Raw genomic sequence first — 9,881 nt, 5'->3', positions numbered from 1 at the left:
GGCCCAACCCATAGCCGCAGACATGCCTTGGACCTGGTGTTTACCTCTATGGATGTTGGTGATCTGACACTAAGTAAAAGTGAAACAAAAGAAGTGCCATGGTCAGATCACTTCCTGGTGCAACTGGACTTCTCTGCGACCCATCCCCTCTGCAGGGAGGTGGGACCAATTCGGATGGTCTGCCCCCGCCACTTAATGGATCCAAATGGTTTCCAGAGAGTGGTAGGGGATGCTTTATCCCATGTTGATGACCTTTCAGCTGATTCCCTGGTGGCCCGCTGGAATGTGGAGTTAACCAGGGCTATTGACTGTTTGGCTCCGAAGCGCCCTCTCCGATTGCATGGAGCCCGGAGAGCCCCGTGGTTTTCCATGGATCTGAGGGCAATGAAACAATCGTTGAGACGGCTAGAGCGCCGGTGGCGGATAACTCATTCCGAATCTGACCGGACACAGGTTAGAGCTCAACGTCAAGCCTACCAAGTGGCGATAGCGACGGCGAAGAAGAATTTCTTCGCCGCCTCTATTGCATCTACAGAAAACAGCAGCAGGAGACTTTTTCAGGTGGTTCACAATTTAGCGGAACCACCTGTAACATCGGGGCCCAGTACGGGCCACATATTCTCCTGCAATGATTTTGCAAAGTTTTTTGCAGATAAAATCGCTCAGATTTGGGAAGAAGTAGACTCCACCGTGGGAGCAGGGCCAGGGCAGGAGAGTGCTAGAGTTCTGTCTAGTCAAGTTGAGTGGGATCAATTCCAATAATAATAATAATAATAATAATAATAATAATTTATTATTTGTACCCCGCCCATCTGGCTGGGTTTCCCCAGCCACTCTGGGCGGCTTCCAACAGAGATAAAAAATACACTAAAATGTCACATATTAAAAACTTCCCTGAACAGGGCTGCCTTCAGATGTCTTCTGAATGTCAGGTAGTTGTCCATCGCCTTGACATCCGATGGGAGGGCATTTACCTCCGAGGATGTGGACAGGCTGCTTGGACGAGTGAAACCAACCACCTGTCTCCTGGATCCTTGCCCATCCTGGCTTATAAAAGCTAGCCGGGAAGGACTGGGCGATGGGCTTCGTGGGGTGGTGAATGCTTCCCTCCGTGAGGGAGCCTTCCCAGACCCACTGAAAGAGGCGGTTATTAAACCACTTCTTAAAAAACCATCTTTAGATGCGGCCACGATGGCCAACTATCGCCCAGTCTCAAATCTTCCATTCTTGGGCAAGGTGATAGAGCGAGCGGTTGCCGAACAACTCCAGGCACGCCTGGAAGAAGCGGACCATTTGGATCCCTTCCAGTCGGGATTCAGGCCTCATCATGGGACTGAAACTGCCTTGGTCGCACTGGTTGATGATCTCCGGCGGACGAGGGACAAAGGTGAGAGCTGTTTCCTAGTTCTGCTGGATCTCTCAGCGGCGTTTGATACCATTGACCATAACATCCTTCTGGACCGTCTTGAGGGGCTGGGAGCTGGGGGCACTGTCCTACAGTGGTTCCGCTCCTTCCTCCTGGGCCGTGTTCAGAAAGTGGTGGTGGGGGATGAGTGTTCAGACCCCTGAACTCTCACTTGTGGGGTGCCTCAGGGTTCTGTCCTCTCCCCCATGCTTTTCAACATTTACATGCAGCCGCTGGGAGAGATCATCAGGGGGTTTGGGCTGGGTGTTCATCAGTATGCGGATGATACCCAGCTCTACCTCTCTTTTAAATCAGAACCAGTGAGGGCAGTGAAGGTCCTGTGTGAGTGTCTGGAGGCGGTTGGAGGATGGATGGCGGCTAACAGATTGAGGTTGAATCCTGACAAGACAGAAGTACTGTTTCTGGGGGACAGGAGGCGGGCAGGTGTGGAGGGTTCCCTGGTCCTGAATGGGGTAACTGTGCCCCTGAAGGACCAGGTGCGCAGCCTGGGAGTCATTTTGGACTCACAGCTGTCCATGGAGGCACAGGTCAAATCTGTGTCCAGGACAGCTGTTTACCAGCTCCATCTGGTACGTAGGCTGAGACCCTACCTGCCTGCGGACTGTCTCGCCAGAGTGGTGCATACTCTGGTTATCTCCCGCTTGGACTACTGCAATGCACTCTACGTGGGGCTACCTTTGAAGGTGACTCGGAAACTACAACTAATCCAGAATGCGGCAGCTAGACTGGTGACTGGGAGCGGCCGCCGAGACCATATAACACTGGTCTTGAAAGACCTACATTGGCTCCCAGTATGTTTCCGAGCACAATTCAAAGTGTTGGTGCTGACCTTTAAAGTCCTAAACGGCCTCGGTCCAGTATACCTGAAGGAGCATCTCCACCCCCATCATTCTGCCCGGACGCTGAGGTCCAGCGCCGAGGGCCTTCTGGCGATTCCCTCATTGCGAGAAGCAAAGCTACAGGGAACCAGGCAGAGGGCCTTCTCGGTAGTGGCGCCCACCCTGTGGAACGCCCTTCCAGCAGATGTCAAAGCAATAAACAACTACCTGACATTCAGAAGACATCTTAAGGCAGCCCTGTTCAGGGAAGTTTTTAACGTGTGATATTTTACTGTATTTTTGGTTTTTATGGAAGCCGCCCAGAGTGGCTGGGGAGGCCCAGCCAGATGGGCGGGGTATAAATAATAAATTATTATTATTATTAGTAGTATTAGTATTAGTATTAGTATTAGTATTATGGAGTAATGAGTTTCATTGATTTCTTGGTCAGAGCCTGGGGAAAGGGGGTCATAATTGATTTGATAGTTATGTGACACTGGTTTTTTAAATAAAAATCTTTAGAGACAGAAAACACAACTGTACCACCCCCTCCAAGTGAGTAACAGGTACAAATTATTCAGAACATTCATTTAGAAACAAGACCACATACTGAGGGAAATTGCCCTGTGTGTGCACACGTTTACGTTTTTCTCATTGTAATTGGATCACAGATCTTTGCCTGAAATGTATGGCTCTTAGACCAGGTTGAAAAGAAATCGTAAAATTCCATAAGCATTACCTTTTTTTTTTAATGAAATGTTTATTGAAGTTTTACAAAAACATAAGTACAAAAACACATGAAAAAAGAAGAAAGAAAAATAAAAATACAACATACAAAGAGCAAAAAGAAAATAAGAAAAAATTAAAAACAATTCCGTTTTTCATAACTTAAAACTCATTTGCTTGTTTCTTTGACCTCCTCACACCTCCCCTTCTTGTATTCCCATTTAAATAATCAAATCAGCAAATCCTTACCCTCTTTCATTTATCTTAACTCTATATCTTAACATTTTATAACTATATTTTCATCCATTATCAATTCATTTTTGCATATTCTTATTAACTTTGTTGCTAATGCCACTTATTTTCGATCCAACATCATTTTAGCATTCATTAATTTTACAGTGTTTCTGCAAATAGTCTTTAAATTTCTTCTAATCTTCTTCCACCGACTCTTCTCCCAGGTCTCGGATAAAATTCCATAAGCATTACCTTGCATGTTAGTGTTTCTGAACTTTTCATTTCAGTATTAACCAGCAGGTGCCACTGTTTCCATGTGGATGTTCTTTCAACGATGCAAGATTTAAAATGATCTCTGGCCTGCTTCATTTGCCTTAGAAAAGGTTTGATAGGCTCAGCCTGCTTTTCTGTTGAAGCAGTAGTTGGCTAAAATACTTGTGGAAGTTTAGTGCTTAGACTCATTTGACAAGCTTTTGGCAGAAATGATTGCCATTCCCAGCATGAAGACTGCAGCTCCTGTGTCTCCTGTCCTATGAGCACCATGTTCCTTCTCTCTCTTCACACATGTGCTGATGCAAACATGGATTTGTTTCTGAAGTGTCAGGGCCAGAACCTGCCTCCAAGTTATGAATGACTAGGCCTTTGACTCTGCAGATGTTGGTGGAATCCAAGTCACAACAGCCCAAGCCAGCATGGTGAACGGTTATGATGTGTTGTGCATGTACAGTGAGAAGACTGTTCCATAGCATCTTGGGGACTCCGGCACTTGGTTTAAATGAAGCCCCGCCTTTCTGCATAAATGGGGGAGTTTAACTTTGGAGTTAAGTTGGGATGTCATCTCTTGAGTTGCATGATCTGCACTCTTTCTTCTTTGGTGATCACTCATAGCCGAGTAAGATTGTCTTCCATGAACAGTTTTAACAGTGAGTCTCTAAGCGACTATGGAGGCCAATTCTGGATCCACACATCCTTCCTCAGTGGGGATATACCGTATTTTCGCTCTATAAGACGCATCAGACCACAAGACTCACCTAGTTTTTGGAGGAGGAAAACGAGAAAAAAAATATTCTGAATCTCAGAAGCCAGAGCAGCAATCCCTCTTGCTGTTCTGGCTTCTGGGATAGCTGCGCAGCCTGCATTCGCTCCATAAGACGCACACACATTTCCCCTTACTGTTTAGGAGGGGGAAAGTGAGTCTTATAGAGCAAAAAATACGGTAGGTTTCTGGGTGGGAGTTTATCATGGTGAGGGTTTGAGAAACGTGCCTTCCTCTTAGCACGTTTCTCCCTTTCGTCCCGAGTTTGAGCATCTTCAAAGCCCATGACACCTTTGGTAAAGGCTGTTCTCCGATTGGAGCGCTCGCAGGTCAGTGTTTCCCAGTTTTGGGGAACATTTTAAAATATCTGCCTTGAGAGAGTCTTTAAATATTTTTTGTTGACCACCGGTATTACGCTTCCCATTTTTAAATTCGGAATAGAGTAGTTGCTTTGGAAGATGATAATCAGAGATCTGCACATCCAACGAAGTTGATGTTGAACCGTTGCTTTGACACTGGTGACCTTTGCTTCTTCCAGTACACTGTCTTCCCAAGTGATGTGTAAAAATTTTCGGAGACACCATTGATGGAATCTTTCGAGGAGTTGATCTACACTATCCATTTAATGACAGCTGACCTCTGCAGAATGAGAGAAGCCATTTGGAAAACTAATTTTAAGATGGAAATACGAAACGTCTTACCCTGAGTCAGTGTCACTGCTGAATACCACACTTCCCAATTCAAAATATTCCCAGTGCCACAGCCAGAATAAACTGGGTTTCAGTCATGCATCAGGCTAAACTAAAGTTAGTTCAGTAAACATTATATTCAAATCTTGGTGGCTCAAAGCCACGATAACCAACGCAGAGCCAAGTGAAGCTCATGTTTCAGGTGCCGTGGAACACTAACGTTGGTGTACAGCTCTTTTTTATGTTGCCAACTGTTTTGCCACCAAGCACCCCACATAAGAAATCCTTTCCCCTCTATAAGCCTTCCTTTTTAATGAGGAACAGATGGGGAACTATAGTCCATTGCCAGGCAAATCAAGCAGCTATCTGAAGTGTGTGCATATAGATTACCAAACTTAAGATAGTGATAACTTAGGATAGCTGCTCATTCTTCACCAGATTTGAAAGCACTTGCAGTTAGTGGGAGGAGTCAATCTATGGAGCCCCTTCCTTAATTTAGACACAAAGGGGTGTTTCTGCTAGGCACCTTTAACAACAACAAATACCTTGCAGAAAACTATCGCTTTATTACTTTGGACGAAATGACTGGATTACTTTGGTATGCCATTTGGAGGGTATGTATCCTCAACGCGGATGGCGCTGTGGGTTAAACCACAGAGCCTAGGAATTGCTGATCAGGTTGGTGGTTTCAATCCCCGTGATGGGGTGAGCTCTCATTGCTCGGTCCCAGCTCCTGCCAACCTAGCAGTTCGAAAGCACGTCAAAGTGCAAGTAGATAAATAGGTAGCACTCCAGCGGGAAGGTAGACGGTGCTTCCGTGAGCTGCTCTGGTTCGCCAGAAGTGGCTTAGTCTTGCTGGCCACATGACCTGGAAGCTGTACGCCGGCTTCCTCAGCCAGTAAAGCGAGATGAGTGCCACAACCCCAGAGTCAGTCACGACTGGACCTAATGGTCAGGGGTCCCTTTACCTTTACCTTTTCCTACCCAGTTTCAAAAGGATACCTCATAGAATCATAGAATTGGAAGGGACTGGTCCTTTTGTTTAATATACATTTTTATTAGTTTTTACATATATTTTCCAAACAGAACACATCATCTCGTCTCATCTTATACAACATTTTGGCTATTTTAGCCTGAGACTTCCATCAACCACGTTTAATGATTTTCAAAGCTCATCTCTTAATCTTACATTTGTTCCTAACTATTACTTTTAATAATCCGTAGCTTAAAATCCATTCTCATAAATCTTTTCTGCAATATTTCATATAGTTCTCCTTACAAAACTTAGTTGGTGTTGTCAGTACCATGGTTGAACAAACTTTACTATCCAGTGGTTTTCATGCAAGAGCAGCCTTTACAGTTTTGGCGTGGGTAAAAATGGAACTATATTTTGTGTGTGTGTGTGTGTGTGTGTGTGTGTGTGTACACAGTTCCTTTTCAGAAAAAAATGTTTAGGGGTACTCTCATTTTGACTCAAGAAAATCACCATTTTATAGTTCCAATTGGGGAAAATAAATACAGCAGATGGACAAAAGTACAAAGAGCACACATTACCTCATATTACTGGAAGAGCTGGTGAGGCCTGCCACAGGCGGCATGATATTGAGAAGCCAAGTCCCCTCCTCAAAAATTTCAGGGGGGCATAGCTGTCAACCGTCCCTTATTTGGCGGGAAACTCCCTTATCCCAGCGCCGTGTCCCACTGCTGTCCCTTATTGATGATGTCCCTTAAATTTCCCGGGTTTCATGCTCGCCCGGCTCAGGAGGGAAGCAGCGGCTCGGGGTCCTCCGCCGCGAGAGAGCGCGCGCGCTGGCGCCTTTGCCCTGGTGCGAGGAGTTCCATCGGCCCTTACCCGCCCAAGGGGGGGGGAGGGAGAGAGACTCTCACCCATGCCGCCTGCAAGCCCAGAGGCGACAGCAGTGGTGGCAGCTGAGGAGTCGGCCTGAGGGAGGAGGAAGAGGAGGGGATGGGGAGGGACGCAGAAGGGCGGCGCTTCAGCGGCCACCGCGGCGCCACAACCTCCTCATGCCAGATTGACAGCATCTGTCAATCCTACCAATGTATGTACGGTAACTCTTTACAATAGCAAAATCCCTTAATTTGGCTGCTGATCCCTTATTTTCGAGGCTGCTGGTCCCTTATTTTCAAATCTGTAAGTTGACAGCTATGCAGGGGGGTCCTTGCCCAACCCCCCGCCGATGGCACCCCGGCCACATTTTCTAAGCTGAAAGGTACAACCATGATCACAGCCAGGTCTACAACCTCACACATCAACCAATTCATAGGGACACATTCCCACATCCAGCCATGTGGGGAAATTCAGTAGCGTAAACCATCTTTGTATGCTTTTGCTTTTTGCCTGGCAAGAAGAGATATCAAATAAATGAAGACATGCATATATTCAAAGTAATGTATGGCTGCAATGGAAACCGGCACCAGAGGAGCGAACTCCAAACCTCAAGCCAGATCTGAGCTCTAAAAGCCCAAAGGACTGACCTGAGAGGCAGAAATTGTTTGGGAGAAGGCAACTGTGGCAATGACGATTCTGCCCAGAGTATCGCCACAGAAGCAATTAAAAGGAACCTTTGCCAACGGGACCACACGCATAAGTAACCCACAATTATATAGTGTGGGTATGAGAAGAAAATAAAATATAAGCTCTGCTACGTGCAATAAAACTGAATTCTTGAAGCCTTTCACCAAACCTTTCCCTGCCATCAAAGAGACCTGTGTGTTTTCCAAAATAAAGTCATGTGCTATGCCTGAAAATGATCTGAAGCTGAACGCCACAATTTATTATGAACTTGGATGATGGATCTTCCTGATGATGATGATGATGATGATGATGATAATTGCCTATAGAGTCAATAAATGCTCCCTGATGACGGAGATGGCAGTAGTTAGCAGGCAAGACATTTCCAGTTTACACCTCAAAGACAAGAAGAGGAAAAGTCCCCTTTCTTTTCCCTTAAAACTGTTGTCTTGTGCTTATACAGTGGTACCTCGGGTTACATACCCCTCAGGTTACAGACACTTACAGACTCCGCTAACCCAGAAATAGTACCTCGGGTTAAGAACTTTGCTTCAGGAAGAAAACAGAAATTGTGCTTTGGTAGCACGGCGGCAGCGGGAGGCCCCATTAGCTAAAGTGGTACCTCAGGTTAAGAACAGTTTCAGGTTAAGAATGGACCTCTGGAACGAATTAAGTTCTTAACCTGAGGTACCACTGTATACCAGAATTAAATACTTTTAAATGTTCCCATGGTGCCTAAGATTCCTCGAAACTGGCAGTCAATGGATGCATTAAAAACAGCAATGTTAACCTATTAGGCTAAACTGAGTTTGATTGATCAACTGATTTATAAATGAATGAACGAATGAATGAGTGCTTGCAATTGTGTGAGCGGGGAGCAGAGGTCCATTACTGGCCCTGCTATATTGCCTCCTACTGGTGAGCTGATAGCACGGGGACAAATTATGCCTGTATCTATCTGTTCAGGCATCAGATGCCCTTCCTTCTGCTTCTTATCAAGGCAGGCAGCTGAAGGAGAGGCACATTACTGATCAGACATGGGGCAAGGCAGGAAAGGCATAAGCAGCCCCTTCCATAGCTGTCAACCGTCCCTTATTTGGCGGGAAACTCCCTTATCCCAGCGCCGTGTCCCACTGCTGTCCCTTATTGATGATGTCTTGGGAGGGAAGCAGCGGCTTGGGGTCGTCCGCCTTGAGAGAGAGCACGCTCGCGCATGAGCTGCCGCCCTTTTTCCGTCTCTCCCTTTTCCCCCTCAGGGGCGCGTTGTGAGGAGACGGGTGGCGGCGGGCAGGCAGGCAGCCCCTCTCTTGCGAGACTTCCGCCGCGCTGCCAGGGGAAGCCGGAGGCAGCGGCGGCGGCTGAGGAGGCGGCCTGAGGGAGGAGGAAGAGGAGGGGATGGGGAGGGACGCAGAAGGGCGGCGCTTCAGTGGCTGGCATGGCACCGCAACCGCCTCATGCCGGGCTTGTGGGTGGCGTGGGCGAGAGTCTCTCTCCCTCCCCCCCTCTCTCTGGCGAGGAAGGGCCGATGGAACTCCTCATTCCAAGACGACTGCAGTCCTGACGTGCTGCTTAGCATCCCCTCCAACCAGTGCAGCATCTTAATGCAGTGATTTCCCCCTCTGCATCCCTTTCATAACTCTATTTTTATAAATCATTTGTCCATCCATAGTTCAAATTTTTACTACAAGTTTTCTGTCAATCCTACCAATGTGTGTAACTCTTTACAATAGCTTTTCAACTAAATGATAAAATTTCCCCATTCTTTCTTAAAGAGGTCCTCTTCCTGGTTTCTAATTCTGCCTGTAGGCTTTGCCATCTGGACGTCGTTCATCAGTTTTGTCTGCCACTCTTCTTTGGTGGGAGTTGTAGACCCTTAGGATCATCTAGTCCAACCCCCTGCAAAACACAGTCAGTCACAGCAAAAGCAGCATGGCTCCATCAGTGGTGGATTTATGTATAAACTAAGCAAAATCCCTTATTTTGGCTGCTGATCCCTTATTTTCGAGGCTGCTGGTCCCTTATTTTCAAATCTGTAAGTTGACAGCTATGGCCCCTTCTCATCCCTTTACTCCCGATTCCAGTGTTCTGCAGCTGCTTTTTGTTCAAAAAACCAAACCAATCCCACATTGCCAGGAGGAAGAACCATGGCACTGCCTGTTGCATGCAGTTTGGCCCTTAATGTAAGGTTACCAGACGTCCCCGTTTCCCGGGGACAGTCCCTGGATTTACAAATCAGTCGACATACAAGATCTATTGAAGTTGGAAAGTGTCCCCAGATTCATTGGAAAAAATCTGGTAACCTTACTTTAATGGCATCATGATAACGCTTCCATCCTGCCCCCTCTTGGTTATTCATCCAAAGGCCAGCTGGCAGGATTTAAAAATAAATCCCCAAACTTGAAGAAGCTGTGGAGGCTCC

The sequence above is a fragment of the Podarcis gaigeae genome (assembly GCF_964106915.1).
Source record: "Podarcis gaigeae genome assembly, chromosome: 5".
In the NCBI taxonomy this organism is placed as follows: domain Eukaryota; kingdom Metazoa; phylum Chordata; class Lepidosauria; order Squamata; family Lacertidae; genus Podarcis; species Podarcis gaigeae.
Note: the sequence above shows the minus strand (reverse complement) of the source record.